Source organism: Anoplophora glabripennis, unplaced genomic scaffold, assembly GCF_000390285.2.
Source record: "Anoplophora glabripennis isolate ALB-LARVAE unplaced genomic scaffold, Agla_2.0 scaffold5, whole genome shotgun sequence".
Classification (NCBI taxonomy): domain Eukaryota; kingdom Metazoa; phylum Arthropoda; class Insecta; order Coleoptera; family Cerambycidae; genus Anoplophora; species Anoplophora glabripennis.
Window position 1 is genome coordinate 820869 of NW_019416525.1, and position 27785 is coordinate 848653.

General features: G+C 34.4%; 1 protein-coding gene and 1 long non-coding RNA gene across 3 annotated transcripts in view; one reads left to right on the plus strand and one right to left on the minus strand.

The window, feature by feature from the left end:
* The window catches only part of LOC108907508, a 57181-nt gene that overhangs the window by 14102 nt on the left and 15294 nt on the right, over positions 1–27785 (minus strand). The window lies entirely within an intron of this gene.
* Positions 14703–27785, plus strand: part of LOC108907510 — a 77145-nt gene continuing 64062 nt past the window's right edge. For both annotated transcript variants that reach the window (XR_001964333.1, XR_001964332.1), the window contains exon 1: positions 14703–15116. This is a non-coding gene — a long non-coding RNA (uncharacterized LOC108907510). The remainder of the gene's footprint in view (positions 15117–27785) is intronic.

A 27785-nucleotide genomic window follows, 5' to 3' on the forward strand; every position in this document is an offset into this window, starting at 1 on the left:
AACTTCTAAATACGTCGAAGAATCCTGAAAACGCAAATACACTAGGCACAAAAATTAAGGGACATTAAAAAAATCTCAAAATGTTGGGTGAATTTCAAAGAGCTGTAACTTGGAGGGAAATGGTCGTAGAGAGAATAAAAAAAAAAGGAAATTGAAGCTTTCGGTGTCTAGTTTTTACATCTGCAGTTTAAAAAAGGCAAAAAATTGCATAATTATTGATATTTGAATAACTTGACATAACTTTGCAAATAATGAATAAACTAAAGGTATCGACTATAACTTTTCAACCTCAAAGTGTCCTAAAGAAACCCTGATAATTTCAAAACGCTGAAATTTTTTGTTTCCTAGTGCCCGGAATGTTTAAATTTGTCGTTTTGCTAAAAATTAATTTAATAAGTAATTTGTCACTTATTTTTTTTTTAAGTTAAATATGTTTTTATTAGCAATAATCCATATTTTCTTCATCAAAAAACGTTCATGATAATAATCACCCCGTATATATTAGGCAGATTTCTTTAACAATAGCGCAGGCAAAACTCTGATTCCTCTTAAGGCAACAAATCGAATACATATTCGTGTAATAAAAATTAATAATAGCTAATTAGAGCCGACTGTATAAGAACGGTTATTAATGTTATCATAAGTGTGTAAATATTTTACCACAAGCCGGTTAGCGTACAAGGGAATATATGGCAGTGTAAATATGAGCCTGACTAAGTGGTTGGAATATTTATTTGCCTTGGTACCAGGAAAAAGACAAATACCAGAAACGGTAAACAGTCATAAAGCGAACTTGTGTATGGTGGTAAACAAACTTCTGAGGGAAGCCCATTTGCCAAAGTCGCTTTAGATAAATTACTAGCGTCTTTTGGTAAATAGGATGGTTGCTGGTGAGCGTAACTGTTCCAGTAACAACGCGTTGTGAATAATGAAAATAGCTCATATAATTATTGTCGATATCAAGAGACTGATGCATGCATTAATACAGGATTCAGGAATCAGCGTCAGTCCATAGGTCTACTTTCGTGACCTTTTTTCGGCACCCCTTCCTCCTATCAGAATCTATACTGACTTGCAACTGTCTTGTACCAGATCACTATCAGATGTTTCATGAGTCTAATTAGAAATCTTACTGTCATTCCTGTTTCTGTCCAAAGGTTCTCTCCACCATTTTCGCCTTATCTTTGACCTACTCCTCCAAGTGGCTTAATGCAGAAATTTTGCAGGAGGATTCGTGTCTCTACAGGGTTTATTAGCATTCTAGTTCTCACGATCGCCTCCATGTTTTGGTATCTAAGCTAGGAGAGCATTGTTTTGACTTCCTAGCATGACTGAAGCTTCCAAACAACCCCATACCAGCCTATATTTGATGTGGTACAAGTCGATTGGTTATTTTTTCACGTTCCTCATTATGTTTGTGTTAACTTTGAAGTAGAAGAATTGTGATTCGAATAGCTGGAAATATCTCAATTCAATTTTTTGTTCAAAAAGTTTCCAAGTACTTCGAAACGAACAAGAACAATGAGATTACAAAGTCGTTATGTGAATTTTTTATTTCCTTCATCTTCTCCATCTTCTTCATCATCTTCAATATCATGGTGCCTTTGGATATAACCTGAAGCGATTTTTATGAAAAACAAAAAGAGGACATGCATCTTTCAATCTATTCAGATGGATTTCTTCCATCTATTCGGGGACACATTGTATACAAGGTAGTTCTTAGATACATTCCTGTAATATTGGAAGTGAATGGAAGGAAATTTTATAATTACCTGTATCACCCATTTTGTTATCAGAATGCCCAGTACAGTATGTGTCAACTAAGCGCTGAGCGAAGGAAGAATAAATATTTACTACTTGTATTTCCCTTGAGGATGGCTTTGTGAGAATCCAAACCGCAATTTTCCACAGAAGTGGTTCATAAGTCGCCCAAAAAGAAATGCTCCTACCGGAATGCAAATCAGCATTATTTTAATATCAAACGAAATGTAAATGTCATTTTTGGGGTGGCAGCCCCGCCTGCGGACGTCAAATCCGATCCGTCAGAACGCAATCCTCAGGGACTGCAGATCTTACTTGCTCAAGTCTGGTCTTGAAAGGCAAATAATAACGCAGTTTAAGTAGCTACTAGGGATGTCTTGTTAATATGTAGGAACTGATCAGAATGTTTCAAATTCAAACTGACTTATAAGGAATACACATTGCAGACATCACAAATATGGAATGAGGCACAGAAAAAGACATTTTTTTGTGTACTTTTCAACAGGAAACTGCAAATGCTTGGTTGGTATATTTGCTTTGAGAAAAACAACTTGTATCATATCTCGGTGACGAAGCCATCCCCGTAAACATATTCATACCCTTAAAAATGCTATCTCAAACCGTAAATCAATTTCATAATTTCCACAGCGAAACTTGGCATTTATCTCTCGGCAATTTAAAAATGTCAACGCCCAGAGTGTCGCGTATCTGGTGTCTCGTACCAGTGAAACGGTACGTCTACGCCTGTGTGCAATATGTGAAATCCTATGAAGGCAGTTAAGCTATCAGCGCCGCAGTCCATCATTTCGGGGGGCATGTGAGACTTGACAGTAGACTCTGCAGCAGGCTGCTCTCTGCAAACATGACCCGTTGAAAAATTTAAGGATGTTTATAATCGATAAATCTTCCTTGGCTAAATTTAATAAGGATAGGTACGTGTATGGTATGTTTCGAACAAGAGAAATGTTTACGGGGCTTGTTTTACGTGGGGCGAAAGCCGCTTTCGAGATAACCAGGATGTAGATGGCACTTGTGTGTTGAAATGGCTAATTGAAACACGTTTTCCAGTCTCGTAAATAACTGGGAAATGTACATGCGGGGAAAGCTGAAGCTTTTTAAAAAATGTAAATTATAATCGTTTTAAAGGTTGATGTACTTAAGACTCAACCATGGTCTAACTGAATATTTGCGGTCTTGACATTTTACAAGTGGAAATATCATTTTATTATTTGTAGAATCTAACAGTGTATTGGGTATTATAAATGCCCGGTTGCCACCGCTGGGCGCAGGAGTGGTACGATCGGAGCGATTTTGGTGTCGTCATGTACGTCGAAATAACTAACAATTTTGTTCGCTTTGCCACAGCTACCTAGAACAAAAATTTGTCATCTGCAATTCTCTAGATGTATCTACAGTAACAATACATTCATCGGAAAAATATTCCAAAACTTTCTGCTCTAATTACTCTCACAACACATACATGAACACTTGGATCAACAGGGTAAAATGGATACAAGATGTTAAACCACCATTACTTGAAGACGTTTCTAATATCTCTTGACTGATGAGCCAAGTCCGGCCCTGTGCACACCAAATTTATTTGTTTTCCGACTTATCTAAAGCAGAGGGGATTATATAACTGCCAGATTTACGGCCTTATGTTCCTGGCCGATAATTATTAATGGTTATATAATTTTTTTATTGGCATGGGAAAACAAACACTCGGTTGATTTGTGTTCGGGTCGAGTTATTAATCGCAGGATGTGAACCGAGCCCGCACGGTGAAAAACTACCGGTGAAAAAATAAAAATATATTTCTAATGAGGCGAGTAATGTGTTAAATCGCGTCATGAGAACTTAATAGCTCTCTCTCTGGAAACGTGGCGAGCAAATGGAGACGCCGCCGATGAGTTTCGCTTCCGCGGGGCCGATAATTAAAAATATTTCTGTGTTACGGCGTTTATTGATTTATATATCATAGTATTATAAATTGGCGCCCAACGCGGGGTGAAAAAAGGCGAAAAATGTAAAAAAGGGCGAAAAAAGGTGAATAAAACGAAAAAACTAAAACCGGCATGGGGCGAAGAAGAAAAAAGAAACGTGAGGAAAACTTGTATGAAAGAAAAATGGATCTAAGAAGTGGAACTGTATCTAGAAGAGAAGAGGAAGAAAGGCGGTATAGAAAGTGGAACAGGAACAACGGAATCGCAAGAAACTGGAAGAAAATCCTCAGATATGGACTGTTTAATGGAAATATTCAAGGGAATGGAAGAAAAAAGAGAAAAACAAAGAAACGAAGATAAGGAGGAATATAGAAGAGAAAAAGAGATGGAGAAAAAGAAATTAGAAGAAGAAAGAGAAAAACAAAGAAAGGAAAATAAGGGAGGAACGTAGAAGTGAAAAAGACGTGAAGGAAAAGAAATCAGAAGAATTAAAAGTATTGATACAGAAAAATGCTGATCAAATTAATAGAAATATGGAAGAAAAAGTGGAGAAGATAAAGAAGGAATTTAAAAAAGAAAGGAGAAGTTTTAAAATAAGATGGAAAAAAATAATAATAAGAATCAATAAATAAGAGGAGGAATTATTAGATACATATAAATGCCAGAACCAAAAAGAAGATTAAATAAGAAGAAGCGAAATAAATTAAAGAAGACTAAAAGAGAAACAATACAAGCTATTAGTGGACATCAATTGCTGAGGAGTAGAGGAATTCAATTAAAAATTAAACAAGATCAAAATTACTGCAGTTCATTCAGGAAACGATAAAGAAAGGAGAGAACAGTGATAATTAAACTATGGGAAAGAAAAATTTGTTTGGAAGAAAGAAAAATAAGGGTGAAGTCAAAATTTGACAGATAACTAAATATAATAGTAAAATAGTCAGGTTAGTAAAATACTATTTGAATTGTCGTAGCCGTTAAGAAAGGAAATAAGTCATATGACATAGAAGCCTTAATAGGTGTATAGGAGACAGAACGAGGAACAAGTTAACAGAGGAGAGACCAAGTGGACAAAAGGAAGAAGAATATACATGAGATAGATTGTAGAAAGGAGATTACTACTGAAGAACCGTGGACAGATAAGGAGAATAAAAGTGTAGATCTAGGTAATAAGAAGCTATAAATTGGTAGAATAAGATATTAACAAAATTTGGACAGGACATAGCTAATACAATGCGAAACATCGCCTTAATGTTAAAAATGCTGTCACCGCCGTTCTTGGTGATGAAAATTCGAAATATTTGAAATTATTCAATTTTCGTGGCTGAAAACATACATTGTCAAAACCAAGAGCGTTACACGAAATAAGTTATCGCAGGCTAGATAGGGAATTAGTTAGAATTTATAAATTTATAATCTTTTGTTTCAATATACAAACTTCAATCCAGATTATAAAAATACTATTTTGTTTTTTAAACAAAAATTAATGAAATATTAAAACATTTTTTTTAATAATTAACCTCACCACGTTCTATTAAAATTTGCATTTACTAATTTTCAGAAAATAAAATTATTAATATAATTATAATTGAAATTATTAAATTTAAAATAGAATTCAATTCGAGATCAAGAATAATCTTTTAAAATTAAATTTACGTTTTGAAATTCAAAATCAAACTAAGTGACATCTAATAGAAGCCATCTGGTAGGTAAGAATATATTTTATTGCAATATTTTTAAAGATTGTACAAGAACAGTCAAACTTTAAATATTTCAAACAACATTTCACATGAAAAACACTTTTTTTATAATACTATAAATGGCGCTCAACATTACACATTAAATAAAACCACACAAAATAAAATAAATCAATTTTATAGTATTATTATACTGGGTGTTTCTAAAATAGGGTTCCAAACTTCTGCTGCGTTTATAACTCATTAAAATAAGCCAAAAAGTTCCTATTAACATGTGCCCTAAAACGCACCCTTAGGAAGTTATATGCCCTTAAAAGGGCTCAAACAAAACTGTTTTTTTTTNATGTTTGAAATTAACCCAGCCACCATCTGTCAAAGTTTCTCACAGAGCTTGTAGAACACCTTGTATTATTCTTATTCATTGTTATTGTATTATTTGTTCCGAGTAATTGAGGGGTGGAAATTTTTCTTCCCCGGAAAATTTCTTCCTTGGAATATTCAGGACCTTATTTACTTAATTCAATTCCAATCGAGGAGACGGTGTTGGCACTCCCCCGCGCATCGATCCCAAGCGAATCCTTACCAGTTGCAAATTTAATTTCCTGTTAATTCAGTTTTGATTGAACATTAATTGTCCGTCTTGTAGATTTCCTCAACAGTTGGACGAGGCGGAATTGAGTTTTACATCAAACAAACAATTATCTCGCAAATTGGTAAACATCGGGAGTTTAAATTTGATTTTTTGGGCGCGCTTGGGGATTTTAATTATTCGAAGTGGATATTTCGGAATTAATTAAAATTTCCGGCCGCCTTAAGTGTTGTGTCAACTTCGGCGAATGCGAGCGAAGAAAACAATGAATGTGCCTGAGCGAAGTCGGAGTAAACTCGATGGCGAAGGGCTTCGCGAAAGCGAAATGGTCTAATTTTAACAACCCATCGGGAGAGGTGATTGATTTTGAACGATAATGTTTCTTGTGTGTTTTAGAAGTAATTAATTACTAATTAAAATTATTTATTTTATACACTACTTTAACATACAGGGTGAAGAAATACTTTTGGAATAATATTGCAAGTTCAACACATATGAAGCTATAAATCGGATATTCCTCAGGGTTCGAACTTGAGCCTACCATTCTTTCTCCTACACTTTAACGACCTTGACAAATACAAGCTATCGACAACGCCATAAGCACAATTCGTGAGCATACACAAACATTGAATATACTGGACAAACATTGGAACGTTTTTGCTAACTGTGGTCTCTTTCATTTGATCTCTCACGTATGCCACCTTTTGTTTTTGGTACACGACTTTGGTATTATAAACAATAAAGCACTCTCTACACTGGGATGTAGTTTTAATAAATAGAAAATTATTCATTCTCTCGGTGCAGCGACTTGAAATTTGATTTACTAAATCCCTAATAAAAATATATTTTCTCCGGCGGGGTAATTTTTTCCAAATTAATATTCCGACCGCGCACGAACGGTTTCCATTCACATTTCGAGTGTTGTCGAATATTTTGTAAGGTACGTGACAGGCATGTCGATGCCGCAGAGAAATATAGTTAAAAACGCCGGTTCGACCCTCCATAATTTATTCTGGAACCAGGGTGATCAATCCCTAGTTGGAAATGCCCCCATCGCAATTACTCCGCTCTAGCCCTCAGCAAATAGGGGAGGACCCGACTAAAATTTTATCCCATTCATACGGGAGCGGCGTCTTAAGATGTATCTAACTGTGTTTCACGGGGTATCGGTGGGCGGGGGTTAGATCTGGAATAATGGGTATGAAATGAGAGAATTTTGTTACGCAACTTCCGACGGTTTCGGCAGCGACGCAAGTGAGTTACGTACGTACTGCCCCAAGGGGATTGTCGTCGCAAGTACCGGCGGTCACGTCCTCAAAAGCAGCGGCGGCGATTGGATCTAGAAATTGGGGGGGGGGCAGTTTTTAAAGACAACACACCTCAAATGATTTAACCTTTCTTATCCCATTGTATTGTTTAAAAATGACCAAAATCTTCTATTAGGTCACCATCACCGTGTACATATTCAATAAAAATAGCTCTTCAGTCTTCTATTTACTTACTATAAAACATATAAGTGACGAAACATCGACTAGTTCACATTTTCGTAATCCTGCGTCATTTTACCATACCATACTGTCTGCCTCTGACGTGAAGCTTCGCATCGATCAATCTATTCGATACGTATCTAACGGACCTAGTGCCTACCTTTCTAAAACCACAAAGCCTTGAGGCATTTTTTAGGTTTCTCCAATATATTTCAAAGCAGTTTCTAACATTTCTAGTACGGTAACCTGCTGGAACAAACCTGTTAGTTCTACACAATGAAATTTTAACGAATTCTATATTGTTCTCATGCCGTATTCTACACTATTTTATTAAAGCGACCCCTACCAATCCGAATAATTTTTATTCGGGGGTTATCGCTCTATTTGTATTTGTTTTTCCGTTTCAGCGTATCCCCACGGACGACTACCCCGAATGAAAAAACCTAACGTCACTTTCACGTCCATAATATTTATCCAGCTTATATTTTTATTGTTCGGCAAACACTAAACAGATCCAAGTTACACAAAAAAAAAATGGATACCCCGTCGACCAACGCAACTATCGTAAATCAATTTAATGTAATTACCGCGGAAGATAAGGGGGTGCTAACCGAAAAACTAGTCGACAGGTGGTTCGACGTCGGTACGACTATACAGGGTGATTTTGTTAACGTCAGTTTATAAGTCAAAAAAAAAATATGTTTTTTTATGGAAAACAAATTATAATTACAAATTAATAGTTCCAGTTTATTTTCAACACTGTGGTTGAAGCTTTTTACACCCATAAAAAAATTATGATGACTAGGTGACGTAAAATTTCCTTATTTTTTATATTTTTTCAAATTGCGCGTGTTGTGTCCTGTCTATCAACTTGATTCTTTTTTATTCTTACTGACATGTTTAGTTTGTGTTTAGCGTGCGAATGAGTAAGACTGGGCCCAATTGGTTGGCCAGCAAGATCACCTGATCTTACCCCATTATATTTTTTTATTGGAACATCTGAAAAGCAAGGTTTATTCTATTAATCAGGAATGAAATTAGGCAAGTAATGCTGTAAGTGTTCGGACTGCTTTTTATTATCGATTAGGGTATTGTCAGCAACAAGGTGAAATTTTTTTGCTTTAAAGTAGTTTCAGTAAACATTTCTTTATTTTATTTTTTTCCGGCACATTGCTTATATAAAATAACAAAAAAAATACGTTATTGTATTTGCAATTATTAAAATAAAAAATGAATCAATCTATCCTTCCATTTAAAAAAAAGTTTGGGGTTGCTGCAACCCTCCATATAATTAAAAAAACAAACAAACCTCTTTGTATATGCCCCACTGAAAATAAAATAAAAATTCACGCGTTTCAGCAATTTGCGACAAACCTTTATTTATTAAGTTACGTTATAAAAAGGAAATAAACGTCGAAATATGTAATTCTATACAACCTATTATGTATATTCAGTTCATTTACAATTGTTTGTGTACAAAATCCATTGCAAAAACGTGAAAAGTCTACGTAGTGTAACTGGGCCACCCTGTATACGCGAAGCAGAAGGCGCAAACCAACGCGAGTTGTCGCTGCTATAAATCTAATGCTAGGGGGTTGGAATGTACAATTTGTCTGGTGGTAGTGCCTATTTATGGGAATATAATTGAGTAAACATCTCCATTCATGTAGCAATTTTAGGGGTGAAACATTGGGCGAGAGTATGATGGTTGGTTCATCAAGACCTTCGACTTGACAGGGGTGCGCTAAATAAATTGCTGTGCGAGTTGATGGTGATGTCGAGACGAATGGATCGGGTTTCATGGGAAGTAGATTGCGAAAATATACCAAAATATATGGTTTGGATGGCTTCAAGCAAATGTAAAGGGTATATCAATTATTAATTGAACCCTGATACAAATTTTATAGTGTAGTATGTCAGTATGTAATTGTAGGCGGCTAGGCAATATATTTACAGAAAATCTACATTATATTTTTTTTAATATCTAAATATTTTCTGCCAAACCAAAAATGGTCAAACGGTTTAGTTTGCGCGTTGTTTGTTTTCATAGAAACACAACTTAGACATGGATGAAACACAATCCCCAAATTCTAAACAATTACCAATTTTTTCAATTCCTTAGAGATGGATAAAACAAAATCTCCAAATTGTAAACACTTACCAATTTTTTCAACTCTATTCATCGTGGATTGACAAAGGTTTACAACAACGGGATCAAACCATGTGCTAGTTACCAGAAACTAGCGTCGAATTCAGTGCAGTCGTCCCTTCTAATTTCTGGATTGATTGTAATTTTTATCGCCCTCAACAGATCCCTGTAACTGTGTTTCGAGTGACATCTCCGTCACAAAGGGTCGAAGGGCAGGTGGGTCCCCAACCCTCCCTGTCACAGACTTGGAATTAACGTTTCGCAAATGCGATTGTGCCTGGTGGCTGATTATTATTTCTATATGGGACTTACAGATTTCGTTTAATGAAGTCCGTTGAAGTTATAATTGAAAATAATGAAAATTATATTTGATATACCGGAAAGAAAGAGAGGTTATTATTACAGCATTTCTGGAAGAAGAAAATATGATGTTTTATTAAAACTTGAAATTGTTTATCAAGAAAACATTCCTTGTACAACTTTGTCGAGAGGAGTCATTATTTATCTTTTCCCTTTCAAAATCATTTATAACTTGTCTAGACGGAGGTGAAGGCTGAGATATTCGATAGATTGAGCGCGAATATAAAACAGGGGTAAAAATTGAGTCACAGGGGAAAATCGTGAATATAAAAAGTATTATGTAAGTTATTTATGTTCAAATGCAGAATCATCCCATACTTTCTTTAGCAAACACTTTTCCTCATATTCTGTTATTTATAAGAGGTTATTTGTCCACTTTTACTCGCACACGAAACTATTGGTGAAATAAATTATCAAACTTTTCAGGAACTTTTGATACGTTCCGTCCTGCGTCAGAATCTATATCGTTGGGACAGCTCAACGGTGTTATTTGGACGTGGAATATATTTAAAAACTTTTTCCATATTCCGAAAACCGTCCTGTGTCACTAAAATCAAACCGTGGAATATGAAATATTATTATATATGATATAGATGAATGATATCTGAATTTAAAAAATATTTACTACACTTTTGAATGTCCGTGAATTCTTCTAACATTCAGACATGTACGATTGCACTTGTAGCTTGAAATAACTAATGCTATGCAATTAAAAGACATTATGTAATTACAGATATCATAATAACAGTTCGTAAACTCAAATACACACGCAACGGAAATGTCTTCCGTTCGGTTTTCTGAAACTACGGCCATCACTTCGCTCTCGGTTCATTAAGCACACCGATCACCTACAAACATCCCCCATTGTGCGTATAAACTCGTAAAACACGTCGTAAAGTCACACGGGCAAACAAATAATTAACGATAAACATCCAGATAATTTTGATGTGTTCATTTTATGGCGGCGAGGATTGATGTCACCTCTGATTCTTTCAGAGTTTATGGTTTTCCGGGATTGGGTGTAATTTATATTAAACTAGGGTCAGGTTGTCCATCTACAATTAAAATGTTTAATAGTTATTCGTGAAATAAAGTTAGAAGATCATTAAATTGTGTAGATTTTTGCTATAAAGTCAATTCGGGCAAGATGAGTGTGTCGAGGATAATTATTGCAACAATGCTGATGCTTGTTCAAGTGAAATTCTAAAGCAAAGGTGATCCATTTATGGTTGTTTCATTTTTATATTCAATTTTGTCATATATTTCGGCTTAATCAAATAGACATTTTTAAGAATACAGAGAAAATAAGAATTAAGGTAAACAAATGGTCAGAACAAATACTAATCGCAAAAAAAACAACGCGTCTAGCTCCATATTCCACGACTTGTTTCTTTCACCCTTCATCTGCGAACCTTCATGTTAAATAATGGCAGAGATAAAGTGACAGCCGTATTGTTAACGCCTCAAAAACCTCTGGCGACCGCCGTACAAAAGGCCGTCTTTATGACGCTGCAATTTATTAACACGGTTTTGGGAAATTACTACAATGGCGGTATAAATTCTGCGGCGCCACTGGATTGTGGCACAACTCGGAAAAACGCGAGATAATAAGTTAGGGACTAAATGAATTCGGTTTTGAACTAGCAGTGGTCTGACAGCAGCGCGAGCTCAAGAAGTTGTAAATTATGGTGATGTTCCGAGTTCATGTGCTGGCTTGAATAAAAAAAATGTATCTACGGGGTGTCCCACAGTAAAATATTTATAAATCTTTAATTATTTGCACGGCATGAAGAGGGTGATTAAAGCTTTGCTGATAAATGAAAATTAATGAGCTTCATCTTAAAAAAAGTGGTAAATCGAACAAAAACTAAGTTACAGTTATCAAGATGTAACAGGCTTAAGTGTTTATGTTTATTAGGAAGGCATTATAATACAAAAAATATATCAATATATTTTTTGTATTTATTATTTTTAACAATTTTTTATGGACTTCCATAGGTTTCTTATGTAAAACTAATTCATTGCTGTCGCACAACAAATTCAAAGAAAACTTATTTTTCTGGCAAATATTAAAAATCTCATAATTAATTCGTAATGTATACCCTCGAAAACTATAAAATGATTCGTTTAATGCTCATAAATATTTAAAACTCGGAAAACTATAAGATTTTCCAAGAATTATCCGCAAATTTCTTTTTTCTAATTGACTTTTGACAATGAATTGACCATTATTTTGACTTCAAAATCTAATCTGTACCTACTTCATTTAAAAAATATACTGAAAAACTATTGGGAAAATCGAAATATTTCATAGGTGAAATTTTGTAGAAAATTTATATTTGAAACTTTATTCGAAAAAATTCATCTTCATTGAGATATTGGTAGTGTTTGGTCAAAAATGTGAAAAATCATATACAGGGTGGGCCATTAGTGTGAGAAAGTAAATTAACTCCCTTTTTAATCATAATACAGAAAAAAAGTTTATATAAAAGTTATACAGAAACAAGAAACCTAAACTACAAAATTAATTTGATACGTTATGTAGAAAATTCTTCGAATATTGGAAGAAACATGACCTCGAAGAAGTTGTATTAACTTTCAGCTACTAACACTTGTAACAAAATAATTAGACAGAGTTATAGGCAAATGTTAAACAAAGGCTTCTATATTAGCTAATATTGATATTTTATACATGGCATTTTTTGTAATACGATCATTTTTAGAAAATTTAAACTTGATTTTCTAAAATTTTTCAAATGGAACATCCAGTATTTTATTGTTCTATTCTATTCACATATCGGTCCACTTCAACTTTTATTAAGCACGTTCTATATCTAATATTGTTAGTTTTTAAGATGTATAACAACATTTCTGAAAAAACTTAATTTTTATTATTTTATAGAATACCACAAATAAATATTAACTAATAAAATTAACTCAAAATGGAATGATAAATTATGAACTGACAAGTTGACACAATGTGACAATTTTGTTCGTGCGACAAAAAATAATAAAAATTAGGTTTTTCCAGAAATGATGCTATATCTTAAAAACTAACAACTTTAGGTATAGAACATACTTCATAAAAGTTGAAGTGGACTGATATGTGAATAAAATAGAACAATAAAATACAGGGTATTCCATTTGAAAAGTTTTAGAAAATCAAGTTTGAACTTTCTTAAAATAATCGTATTATAAAAAATGCCCTGTATAAAATATGGATATTAGCTAATAAAGGAGTCTTTGACTAACATTTGCGTATAACTCTGTGAAATATTTTTGCTCCAAGTGTTACTAGTTGAAAGTTAATACAACTTCTTCGAGGTCATGTTTTTTCCAAAATTCGAAGAATTTTCTACATAACTTGGCAACCCCGCACTAAAATGTTAAACTGTTTATATTGCCATATATAGAATTTTCTCAGAAATCCATATGTTTAAAAATATACAGGATGTTCCATTTAAAAATGTAATATTTGGCGTGTCCTATTTTTGTTGATCGCTGTGTGTTTTTCAAATTAATTTTGTCCTTTAGGTTTTTTGATTCTGTACAACTTTTATATAAACTTTTTTTTCTATATTATGAATAACAAGGGAGTTATTTTACTTTCTCACACTAATGGCCCACCCTGTATATCTCAAAACGCTGTATGTTACTGGTGATTGGGTGTGTGACATATGTTTTCTGTACTCAAAACTTACACTTTTCTATAAAAAAATCTCAGAGTAAAAAAAGTTTATTCATTTATTTTATGTCTAACTTTCCTGGACTATAAGTATGCAGGAAAGTGCATACTATCATAACATTAAGCGTAATTTTAATAGGAAGAATTTTGGAGAAACTATATAGCACTTAAATAATGCCAGTATGTTATTTTTAATATATTTTTGCATTATTTGTAGCCTCATCATTCTAAAATTCGAGAATATTAGTGATTTTGAGCTATTTTTTTATGTTAGAAAATTTGGTTATTTGTTGAGGCAATTCTGACATCGGATTCGGATTGAGCGGGTCAAAATATACAATAATAAATAGGTAACACCACGATTTTCAGTCGCTATTAAATCATACCTGGATCATGGAAGCTAATTTAGCAATTTTGTGGATTTTTAAGCTTTTTAAGATTAGGAAGGATTTGTGACCTTATGTGCCAAATCTGACTTCGGACTCGTATTCGGCGGGTCAAGATACATGGGAATATAAAGATCTGACCACTAGATTCAATCTCTGACAAACTATATCTGGATTTTAAATGATGATTTGTCGATTTTGTGGGATTTTTAAGCACTTTTTGATGTTAGAAAATTCTGGTGACTTGCTGGGGCTATTCTGACATCGAATTCGAAGTAAGAGCTCAAAAAACATGGGAATAATGTGCTCTGGTCATTTGCACCAGACCTTTTTTTTGGTGGAGCTGTTTTATTAGGAAATTAGTTCTTATTCTTCATATTTTGTGGTAAATAAAAATTGTATTCGAACTTTCTTGGCCAAGTAAACCTTCGCGGTTCACTCCTAACTTCGGAAATATCGAAACTAAGTCCAGTCCAATTCCCCGCCGCCCGACCCACCGACTCCACGGTCCCAAAACGACGCGAGGCGTCGCACGCCGACGCCGGCCGTTCGGAATGCGTCGCGCACGGTAGCTAGAGGGGTCTTATCGGTTGATAAAACATATCTAGCCCTTCGGGAAAACACTCAGTCTGCCGTAGACGCGATTGCGAAGTCGTTATCGCTCCGTCTTATCACTAAGCCGGCCTCGTCGATTAGAAATATTACCAAATTACGTCGCTACGCCCCAACAAAGACATTTCTAACAACCCCACGTTCGCTTCTGCACCTTTCCTTTGGGTTTTCCACGGGAAACTCCCGTAGAAGCGACTCCGAACACGCCTCGCCCTCTGTTTGTTGTTAGATCTTAAGTGTTTACAGTGTAAGTTTACTGTTCGATGTTATTAGTGTTCGATTAAGTACAAGTAAGGATAGTTTAACTTTAGCTAAAACTAATATTTGACGTGTTGTTAATTGTAGTTCGTAAGACTCTATAAAGTACTTTTATTGTGTGTGTATGTATGCGGATAATCCAGTTTAGGTTATCTTATCACAGCTACCGAGCATTCAGCGGACAAACAGGTATGATCCTAAATTAGATGATTGATTTGATTTTACCTTTCGAAATTAGGAAACTCGCGAAAAATATATATATCTACCACTGATATAAATTTAAGTCTGACTAAAAAGATAGTAGAGGCGTTGCGTTATTTTTTATTCAGTAGCAGACCTGACAAAACATATTTAAAAGCAAAAAAGTACGAGAAGTTAATTTAAAGTACCTACTCAAAAATATATTTGAAGCTAAAGACGGCGTTGTTTTTAAAATTCCGTCTAATAATTGACTGCTGTTTATCCGACAGGCACAAGAGAAAAATTCATCCTATAAACACTAAGCACGATACGTTTTGTGTATTTCTATATCTTTTACAAATTAAACTGTAATAAAGTACCTATGACATATTTCTAGATGTTAGAAATTAAAATAAATTTTTTGCAAAATTATACTTTGCGCACTTATGTCCATAAGAATAAATAATAAAGTATGTGTAGTAATACAAGAACATATAAGAAAAATGCTTAAAACAGAAACAATATTTTGGTATTGATGTCATTATTACAAAATTCAGCACACTGTTTAGTTTCATACAAGGCAACAGTTGATATTTTCAAGCAAAATTTTATTATGCATACGCAACATTTCGCCGAATCTAAATAGCAGCAATTTACGACAGCGTCTTCTAGGAGAGGCGTGCTTCCTCATGTAGGAAGCTAAAAACTTCAAAAGCGTCTTCGGAAAAATTCAACACTATTTACGTGGCGGTTATTTGATCACCAAAACTATAAAGTAGAAAACATGTTATGTACAATTTTTGTTACTGCATTTATTAACATAATTTACTCAAATTATTCAAATCAGATTTAGAAGAGAACGTATTTGGTATATTTAGATGTAATCTTGAGCTCGATGAATGGAATAGCAATTTTTACTCGTTTTATGTCACTATATCTTGACTACTTTTATGTTTGTCATTAAAAAAAAAGCAAGCATTGAATATTTGTCAGATGATTTAATTCGTCAATTTAATTAATAAATTAGGTACCGATATTTTTTCCTCATATTTCTTTCTGGTATTCATAGATTTTATAGTTTTATTTGCCTTATGGTGTTTTAAATATATTTTAATACGAAATTGGTTTGTATTTATTTTGTAGACGTAATTGAGTAAAAACAATTTTTAACAGTCTCAATTTTCAAGGTATTAGGCTTTTTATTAAACGCCCCGAGAAAAGTAAATCTGCGAAACCTGAGCAAAGGGAGAACTCGATGAAAAATATATATCAAATTTATTCGAATCTTTGTTTATTCAGAGGGAATTTTAAGTCCCAAACTATTGAAATGGCTTGTTTAACGGTTCTACAAATTCTACAGTCTTTGTAGACATTTCTGCGTCCACCAACAGAAATAAGTTTGCGTTTCTGGCTCAAATTGAGAAAATCCAATGCGCATGTATGGATGGAGCTATCTCAGACGTAAACTTATTTGTATTATACTTACATTGTGTTGTACAAGAGACTATACCCAGACATATATTTTATTTTAGTTTAGTAGATACATTAATGCAGTGACTGATATGATCGCCTATATCTATGTAAATTCGAATAAGGGTCTAAGGAAATAAACCCCAGATTTGTTCCCTATATCCGTCTCGATTATGTCAAATCCAGGCGTTTTCACTCTACGACAATATTAAAGTTGAATCAAGGAAAGTAAGGGGATTTCGAGGGTAGGTAATTGAATTTCGGTAGGTGGAATAAGATTATAAATATGGAGGCAACCTTCAGTGGGATGGAGACACGAAAATAGATTTTGGTTTTTTCAGGAGACGAGGTTTTTATTTAACTGAATCTTAAGTTCTTCCAAAATATCATTTTTTGTTGTATAATTTGGACAATTTAAAGTTTACAGACTTGTATGCTTTAAAACTAAAAATAAAATAGGATTATTAAACGTTTCGTGATGCTTTGGAAATTGTCTTTCAAAAATTGAAACAGCTACAAAACACAGCAAAGGCTTTGTTTTTTCGTCTTCAGAAGCTGTCGCCTAGTTAAATGTACCTTACGAGGGTTTATGTGATTAAAAAATTATCCAGCTCTGCTTCTGAAGAATTAAACATCAAAAAATTCAAAAAAAATCCGGGTATAGTGTCGCAAGTGCCTTTGTTTTAAATTCTACGCATATGGCACTACTTCTGTTTTGTATTTCTTTTCTACATAGTTTCCAAACAGAAAACAAATAAATATTTTGATTTTGGACAACTTTTGTAATGGTAGTTTCCAAACAGAAAGCATCTTCCATTTGCTGGTGAGTTTTGGTGGTCTTTGGCGGATTAGCGATATTAGCGGGACCAATAAAACTTAATCAAACAATAACAAATAATAAACTTTTATTTCGGATAGTTGGTAATTTTCTGAACGCGAGTACTTACTAGGTTTACGGTTATCAGTTTAGTGAAAAATGTATCGTAGATATTGGAACGTTTGCACATATGAGGCACTTATAGATAAAAAAAATACTGACAAACGCTGTTATCTAATCTCTCGTTTCAGTAAACAGACACATGGTAGATTCTTTGGTTCAATACATATCAAAATATAATTTACAACATTTTATTACAAATTGCCCTGCTACTGTGATTTTGTTATGATTTATATCTATAAATGGCTTTATTGTCATGCCCTTGTAAAATTTATATGCTAATAATTATTATATTACACGCCAGATAAACATGAAATTAAATAGGAATTAAAACGTGGTGCTTACGCCTGGGTTCTCGATAAGATACCGATAAATTTTATACGTCTGGTTCGGGCGATGTTGAGCCCAGTTTTATTAAATTAACACTGGGATATTTCTCCATAGCGGTTATGAATGATCAGTAAATAAGAACATAAACATAGTAGCACCGAGAGATACAATAATAATATTTTTTATCTCCGCTTGGATTATGGGATAAATTTTAGACATACTTGAGATAAATAAAATTCTATGCTACACCGATACATTCAGTATAGTCTATTGAATTTGCAACCGTGAATGTTGTGTGGCATAAGCAGTAGCACAAATCAGTGGATATTAAACAACACAATGACCCTTGAATTGGAAGGAGTTCTATTTAAGAGGACAAGCATATTGCGTCTGAAAGAGCTTCAGAGCTTCTTCTGAGGAAGACAGCGATATATTTCTCGAAACGTCAGATGACAATGTTCAGCCATAAACACTTCTATTCTTTACACATTTACTTCCTTGCAACTACTTTTATACAAATATACTTCCAAATTCCTCTTTTAATCAAATATCCCTCAGCTGCAGAGGACGAACGCCACCCACCGTACCTTTTAACGCGTAAAATATCTATTCATTGGTTTACCAGAATACGTGTGCCTATTACCTGGTGACCTTCCCATCTCGCATTGCCAAAAATAAGTGAGCTGACTTTGCCTGTTTTGATCGCAGAACTAGGTATTTTTTATAAAATTCCAAATCATGGTCTCGTTACCTTGATTTGTTATTGTAAACGTTCGTGATATATGCGTTTTATTGTAGGAAATATGTACCATTATAAAGGGACCTTTATCTTCAATGTCATTTATTTCCATATTATACAGGGTGTCCCATATAAAACTTTCCACCTGAACATTTCGTTTAATATGAAGTTTTGAAAAATTTCAAAAACACGTCCACCCTTTATAGTTCTTCTTGTACGCCACTGCTTTCTTATTCTTTTAATTTCGACCGTCCTTAGATCCATATACAAGTTGTTTTTTATTTACCTTACCCTAAAAATAGGATGCTGCTACATCACAAACTTATTTTTAATCTTATTTTCGGTAGAAAGAAAAAGCGGAGAATACAGATCTTAAATCAGTCGATCTGTTTGTTTAAGTCCCAAAATAAAAATATTTATCGTGTTGAGTTGCTGAATACTTCGGAAGAACATTACAAAACAACCAATAAGCTTGATAAAATAAATACCGGGGAGATCAGACTTTACTTAAGGAAATAATGGGGTTTTTGTTATTTCAAGTATGTTTTCACAGAAACGGGGGCATATAAGTCAGATATATTTAAATGTAAAAGAAAACAAATAAAATTATTGTGCATTAAAATTTCCCGACTACCTTGAACGAAGACGAATCTAGTGGTAATACGCATTATTATGTTCATTTGTTTTGTTACAGTCAACGCGTACTTGATTTCAATAAACTAATTACTGTACATTTCTTCAAAAGATATTAATATTACCCTATCTTGCAAGAGTACTGATAAAAATTCTGTTAATACCGCATTTTCGCGTCAAATGGCAGTTGATAGTTCGATCTCCGGTTGCGAAATGGTCTCTAGATAGTCCTCAAATACTTGATATGAAAGTAATATCGCGAAAACTGCTCGAAAAGCCGTTAGGAGCGAGTTTTGACACATACCGACGATGCATTCAGGAACAAATCGTCCGCAAAATAACGCCTGCATCCTTTTTATTTTCTATTATAGCTGTAACAGGAATTCTAAGGACTTTACAAAGCGATATTGCGTTTTCTGTACCTTCAAAACGAAAATTTATTTTTTAGGCCATTGGGTATGTAAATATATTTTATATTTTTCGTTTATAACACAAGATTAGGAATATTATAATGCAGTCTACAATTTATTTTCAGCTAAATATGACTAATACTTTTAATTATTATCTTCTAACATTTTTGAATTTAATAAGTAATGTCCGTTTTTTTCAAATCTAAAAATCACAAGAATTAAACGTATTGTCAAATTCATACAAATGATTCGAAAGAGGACTTATTGCTCTATCAGATCGTGGTTTTGGTTGCTTCCCTCGATTTAGTTTTTGTGAATTTTCATTCATTTGAAATGGAAGGTCAGGTCGATAAAATTGATCATTTTCGGCACTAGCTTCCTTTTGTTTTTGAAAATTGTGTCGTATATGGTGATTTTTGCGTTTTAATGAAGGTGATTTCAACCTTAAAGACATGAATCGTTTCGGACGTCCTATTGAATTTGACAAAGAGCATTTGAATCGACTACTTCCCGAAAATCCAAGACAATCAACAAGAAAATTGGCTCAGAAGATGGGAGGTGATCACAAAACAGTAGTAAACCACTTGCATTCGTTGGGAAAAGTTCAAAGACTCGGCTGTTGGGTCAAAAGCAAGACCGGAGCTTCATCCTCGAAAGAGAATGTTATGCGTTTGGCGGGACTAGAAAGGGATTATTTATTACGAACCAAACACTCAAACCGTTCTTTTGCAACATGACAATGCGCTACCACATATCGCCAACAAGACCAAAACGACCATTCGGGAGTTGAATTAGGAAGTTCTGCTTCATCCGCTATACTCTCCCTTCTGATTTTCACTTGTTCCGTTCTTTATCAAACTCCTTACGCGGTGTTTCTCTTAACAACGACAATGAGTTAAGAGCTTGGTTGGTTGAGTTTTTCAAGTCAAAACCGGAGGATTGTTACAGAGACATCGAGAAACTTGTTGAACGTTGGGAAGGGGTCATAAATAACGATGGAGAATATATCACTGATTAGCCTATTGATAATTGTAGAGTTAAAAACAAAATATCTTAAATTTGAAAAAAGAAACGGACATTATTTATTCCCCAACTCAATAATTTCGATGACAAAGTCTGAGTAATTGATTGTTTTGACTAAGTATCTCAAATTAAAGCATAGTAAGTAACCATGTTTATTTATTACTATTTACTTTTCTAAATACGTAGAACAGGACCACTTACTGAAAATTACATTTCAAATCGGTCCAAAAGTTTCCCGTATCTTTATTGATTTTAAAAACTTCCTAAGCGTCCTTTATCGATCGATAAATTGATGATAAATTGCGGGTCCGACAGCGGTTTCGTGGTGTAAAGGTTTTTAAGTTTCAAAGTTGATGTGCTGATACGCTGACAGTTTATCATACTTTACGTGCTCACGGTCTCTCCCGGCATTTTTGAGAGATTATCGGTAAAATTAATGGTTCCGGTGCATTAGAGGAGGTCGTTTGTAAATAATTTATAGCCAGTTATTGTTTGTTAAGTTCTGGATTTAGATTTCTTTATAGTGTAAAGCAATTCGGTGTTATTGGTACTTGGATTACAAATTACCTTCTATCTAAAATATGAGTTAAAAGACAGAATCGTTGGAGTAAAAACTACAAGAAATAACATTGTCGTGGTAGAAAATGGTATAATGCAACCTAAAAACATGGAAAATTTAACATCAGTTTTATGCATTTCTTTGGTTGGATTGAAGTTTCTGGCACACGAATTAGTGAAATGTTAGTGTACTTCGGGACTAAGCATACATTTTTTCTGATAGGTTAGTGGAAGGGTTTCATAGGCGAAGTAATCATTTTAATGCTGCCGTAATCCAGCTAATGCTGCTCATCTTTCAGTTAATCAACGTTAAAATGGACGAGGCAACCTTCTGGAGCGTAATCCGAGCGAGATATATTCCTACAGCGTCGAGGAAAGCCCTCAGATTGCGAATGATAATATATCATGTTAAATTTATTTAGGGTATGAGGAGTGACGGTGTTTTTTAACGGGTATGATGGATTACCATCTCATATGCGGCGCTAACTGATACGGCCTTATTTATGTGCCGGAAAATTCGCTCCAGATGTGATCAAATATAAAACGTATTTTGCGAAAAAAAAACGGCCGAGGAATCTCGGGGCGATGCCCGTCGCTTTTTTGTTCTTAATTACCAGTGATTTATGTCCTTCTAAGCGGAAAATAATTATCTCTTCCTTAATAGGTGTCGCGCTGAGCTCGGTGGACCCACTCTGCTGTTTTCCCATTAATCAGATAAATGAGCTGGCAATTTTCTTGAAAGGACGCGGTTTGTACGACGGAAAATCTTCTGCGAAATTCAAAACTCCTGCTCTAAATGCTTGATTATATTTTACCACCGTATCTCAGATTATGTTTTATGTTATTCTTCGTTTTTCATTTAATTAAACTTTTTTTTTAAGAAACGTATTTCCGTGTATTTTAAAATTATAATTTTTGGAAAAACTAAATTGCAAGTTGATGAATGTAATCTAATTGTTTAAAAATAAAAAAGAGTGTTAACTTTACTTTACTGTGGTGGTCCTAATCAACCAATTTCAATTTTTCAAAAACCATTTGGAAGGTTGAGCGGTCTTTTCTACGTGAAAAAATTTTCCAAGTGTCTAGATGCTTTATTTGAAGCTGTGTACATAATTCATGTAAATAAGTTGAATCAGGTACTAATAAGGCCGTTATAAGAAGTGGTGCAGAAAATAAGAACAAATTTGCTGCAAACTTTATTTTATGTCCACACCAATATTTTTTTAAAATTTTTGTAAAGAATATTAAATAAAACCACAAAAACGTGATAAAATATGTTCTTCTGAATGAACAATAAATACAATAAACACTGATTTAGCTCGATAATAAACTGATTTTGGGGATGTAATGAACAATAGGATAATCTGTCTTATACAGACATTTCTTTCTTAAAATATTGATGAATTACGGCAAACTAAAACTGACACGTCTCCATTTTTTACTTTTAATTATCGGTGATCTATATCCTTTTAAGCCCAAAATAATTATCTCTTCCTTCACCGACGAATTGGCGCGTGGATATCGTAGTCCTACTCGGTTGACCTGGTTCGTTATTTTGCCATTAATCACAAAAATGAGCAGCGTGACACTTTTTTTATTTTCAACTGACACCGGCTTATCGGAACTCCAACGCTTGGCAGCCCTCTATTTATGTTTTTGCCGGTTCACAGTCAAAAATTCACCACTGCATGGCGTAAAAAAAATCAGCGCTGAAAAGAAACATTTATTATGTGTAATAATGCACTAACCAACCATTAACTTGATAAATGAACGGAAGAAATTGACATATATAGGGGTTCCCTGATTGTTTGTCACATTTTCAATATTTTATATGCGATGCGCTACTAAAATTTGGGAAATATATCTGGAAAAAATATCTGATATATCTAATAATCTAATAAATATCATTTTGTGTAAAGACAGTTTCATTTGTAACTACCACATCGATTTATTTTATCTTGCTTCACCATCACATTTTGTAAGATGTAAACAACGAACCATGATAATAAGAACAGAAACAAAACCACAGTAATAAGTGCAATACTACTTTTACACTTTTTGTTCGAAACCTATAAATATTTTATCACTACTCTTTTGGTCATGTCGATTCTATTTTGTATGACGCGCGTACCATCAAAGTTTTTTTTGTGAATCACGCTGCACAGCCACTGTAACTTTTCCGAGCGACTCGGAGCCCTCTATCAGCAGGCATCCGAATCCGGATTCGAGGACGTCCATTTCCATGGAATTCGTACGTATTTTTTCTCATTGACAGTGCATTATCGCTAATGATTCCGTTGAGATAAAACCAGCCAGAGTAAACTGAGGCTAATCCATTTCTAAATTATAGCATTATGACTTAAAATAGAACGTCAATCAATATTTCGCTTTTGCATACAATGCTAAAATGTTTAGATAGTATAATCCTCTGTGATCGCGCGTATCGCCATACCCGTTTAGATTAGCTTTGGTACACACACACACTCGAATCACTTATCTGTTTCGCAGACAGCTAGAACTGATTAGTTGTGTACGAAAAATACACGGCTAGTAGCTGGTACAGCGGGGCTTGTAAAACTATGGTTTAAGCAGAAACAACTATTAATAATGTGGTGTTCCTGCGAAATTTTCTTCTTTATATCTCTATATTTTTCGTGACGTTTAAACGTGTAAAGGTACGGAATAAATCAATCAATCTCTGTACCTTTGAATCTCGGGAATGCGGAGAATTAGAGCATGACCTGTCAAAAACACGGGCATATTAAAAACGCGCCACCACCAGGAGCAAAAAAAATCGCGTGGAAGACTAATTACCCCGGCGTAATAATCGTTTAAATTTCGGCAGGAAATATATTGCCACGCCAACAAAACAAATTATCAACTTCATAAAAAATCGCACCTACGCCAACGCATCAATCAAAAGTTGTTGCCGCTGGCGAATGTTACGGTAGGTTCCTGAAAAATACCGGAGGCCCGGAGGAGAACGCCTCCGGAATAATTTATCACCCGGAACAAATCGATCGACGGTAATGTGTTTGCTTTGGAAAAGAAAGAAACAAGTGGAAGGTGTTTCCTAAGTATTTTTGCAATTTTGTCTCTCTCTTTCTCTCTCTCGAATGCCGGGGTAAAAGACGTAAGATTCCAGGATGTAAAACTGGATATGTATTTACGGGAAACTGATGGATTGTTAAGCTCGGGAAGGCTTCAGGATTTCCTCGTATTTCTTCGTAGCGCCGCTGGAAAAGTTTATCAATATTCCTCGGATAAAAATGACGGTCTTATCCGAAGAAGACATTTCCTCGATATTGAGCTACATCAGAATTTACGGCTTATTCATTGAATACCTATTTACTTAATATTGGAAATGTATAGTCATTTCCATAGTGAGAAATTACCAGTAAACAAAATATACTGTAATAAAGATATGTTACATTACTTTGGTCTTCAAAAACTATGACATTTGAATAATACGAGTGAAATATGTTTCATACAATTTTTTTGCATCATTTAATTACTTTGCAATATCAATTTTATCCAGAAACAATATATGCGTTAACGAATATGTACTGCAATTTTAATAAATTATTTGTTAAACCTCTTAATTTTTTATGACAGTAAATATGGAATAATCTTTTGGATATGCAAGTAAATACACAAGAATATTTTAGAAACTTGTCCTTTATATATTTTTTTGTGGAATTTATGCATAATTAAGAAGGAAAAAGGATTAAATTTTACAAAACTCTAATTAAACTGAAGAACTGAAATTAACATCACATTTACGTTCGAGGAACAAATGAAAGTGGTCCCAGGAGTCAATTTGTAGAATCACAGTAACGCACTTAACAAGAGAGAATGTCCCAGTAATCGAATATGCCCCGTCTGCTGGTCGGTAATTCGATTTTTTCCCCGACAAAGCGGTGGGAGACTGTAATGTAGAGCTTTGACGGTGGCGCAGAGGTTGCCATTATAATGGATGCTCGACCGGTTCAAAGGATTTTTTAATAGAGACGAAAGTTACTTTTTCCAATTTGAGCAATTTTAAGTAAGTTAGGAGAGCTTATCGGCAAACGAAGAGCAATTCAACTTAGCCTTTAGGCCGAATGCGACTGTATTTGAGAAAAAAGCCCTTTAAAAAGGTTTAAAGGTACATATTTTTACAAAATAAAGTTCTACAGTTATTTCATTGTAATATATTGAATTGTTCTTCCTCGGGATTTCTATTCAAACATATTAATAAAAATATATACTACCTATACAGGGTGTCCTTAAATTCCACCGCCAAACTTCTACTGGGTGTTTCTTCTAATATAGTTCACTATCACTACCAAATTTGGTACACACATTTGACTATTATCGACTTATATCAATAGCCAAAAATGTGTACCAAATTTGGTAGTGATATTTTAAATAAAAACAAATGTTAATAGGTTTTGCTTGGCAGTCGAATTAGGTGCACCCCGTATAGTACAATGCCAGAAATTAGATTTATTTTTGGTTTAATAAATATCGGGCGATAGTGATATATCTTATCTGCAGCGGAAATATTGGACCCTGGCAATTTTTTTTAGATACACACACGCAAATTTAGGAATGTGGATGTTGACTTGGCGTTTATCATTTTCGCTAATTGAATGAAGGTTAGCTGATTTGCACAAAATTTTCCGGTAATTTATCTGTTCCTGGAAACATTACTTCTGTTAAAAACGAACGATATAATTGGCTCTGAAACTATTTTTCTTTGTTTGATTCCATAATTGTTCAAACAGCCTCGGGCTTTTTAGGAGATGAATTTTGAAAATCATTTCAGTAGCGCAAACTTTGAAGTTTCAGTACAGGAAAATGGAGACATCGAAACAGATCCCTTTCTGTACCTTTGTTTCTCGTTTTGTACGCGTTTTGAAAGTAACTCCGATTATTGCGATCGTGTTATTGCTTTCCCCGTAAGAAAATCTCCTTGGTGCTTTATGAAAAAACCTCTTTGAACTGTCATAAAGGTTCAGGCACTTAGGAGCGAGGTACACCCCAGTTTGGTCCCTTTCATTTCGTTCACATTGGCACTTGTGAAGACTGATGTTCCGGTTGTAGGATATCCCGGAGGCGTAATACCATTCCTCACACCTGTCTTTGGTCTCTGAACATAGAATTTTAAATGCGTACGCATATTTAACACCAGTATACAGTTAACTGTGTAGAATATATAATTAACAGATCGTTTTGCGAAAAAAGTAAGAATAGAAGTCAAATTTAAAATAAACACGGACGAGTTTTATTTAAAAAATTGCGCAAATTGCAGTATGTGTCAATCGAAGCGTATGCAAGACTCCGTAGAACTTACAAGGCACACTTCGAAGGAACCACAGCCATTAAGACCGGGAACACGTGGTGCGCCCTGGGGTTTTCAAAAACATAAACGAGTATGGCGTATTACTCACAAATTCACAATTCATTAAACAAATATATTCAAGCTAGCACACCGATATTATAATAATCAACCTTATTCGGGCGCTGGCCAGGCACCACTGTCGCAAAGATTACATTATCTCAAGGGCAAATAAACAATTGGCTGGCGCATTCCGTGTGAACAGCAGTTTGATTCAAAACAACCACGACAGATTTCATTTCATAATAAAATATTTCATATTAATTCCTATTATTACAATACATGAAAAATAAACAAGTGTTACACTATGTTTTTTAAAAAGACATTGATATTTGTAATAAATCCACATAAAAATCTGATATATGATCTATCTCTTGACGTTTACCATATTTATCAACTTCTATGCACTAGCATTGCACAAAAAATACGCTTTTAATATGTGTACCGTTTCTCTATGTATGCAAAAGGTTGATAAAAGAAGCAGTGTTAATTCTAACAACGCGTCTTTGTACACATTTTTCGAACCCTTAAAAACTGATTTAGGAAAAAAATTTGTTTGTTTGTTTTGACAAGAATCAACCTTGTACGTTTTAGGAATATCCCTTTACACCTGTGTATCTAAAAGAAATGAAGGCTGACAATTATCACAATTTGAGCATATTCACCAATATTGCTGTTAGTGATAAAATTGATGACAATGAATATCGCGTTGTACACTTGCAACCGGATTTACGCCACCGGGAATGTCTCACTATGCGTCGCGATCGGTGTTATTACATAAAATACAGCTTGAAAAACGACGCCGCCGTCTCCAGGCAGGGGCGTAACATCCCGTAGCTCGCTTATCTAATAAAAAAACCCACGTTATTGCGTTCGCGTATACTTGCTGCAATTTGGAATCTATGTTTCCGTATGTGTAAGGGGGAGCGCAAACTGATTTTTTTCGGCAGGTAACAGCTATTTGATGACGGAATTACATTTTGAATATTTACGTAGCGGTAAGATTTATTTGTTTTTCCGTGTCTGAAATTCAATTTTCAGGTTATTTCATATTCTCGCAAATGTCACGAGATTTTATTGAGCGTAGGTTGTTTCATTACCGTCTAGATTCTTGGCACTCGAGAAATAAATAGATTCGAGGAACCATGTTAAAGCCAGTCACACACGTAGCGACAAATCGTAACGATTTTTGCGC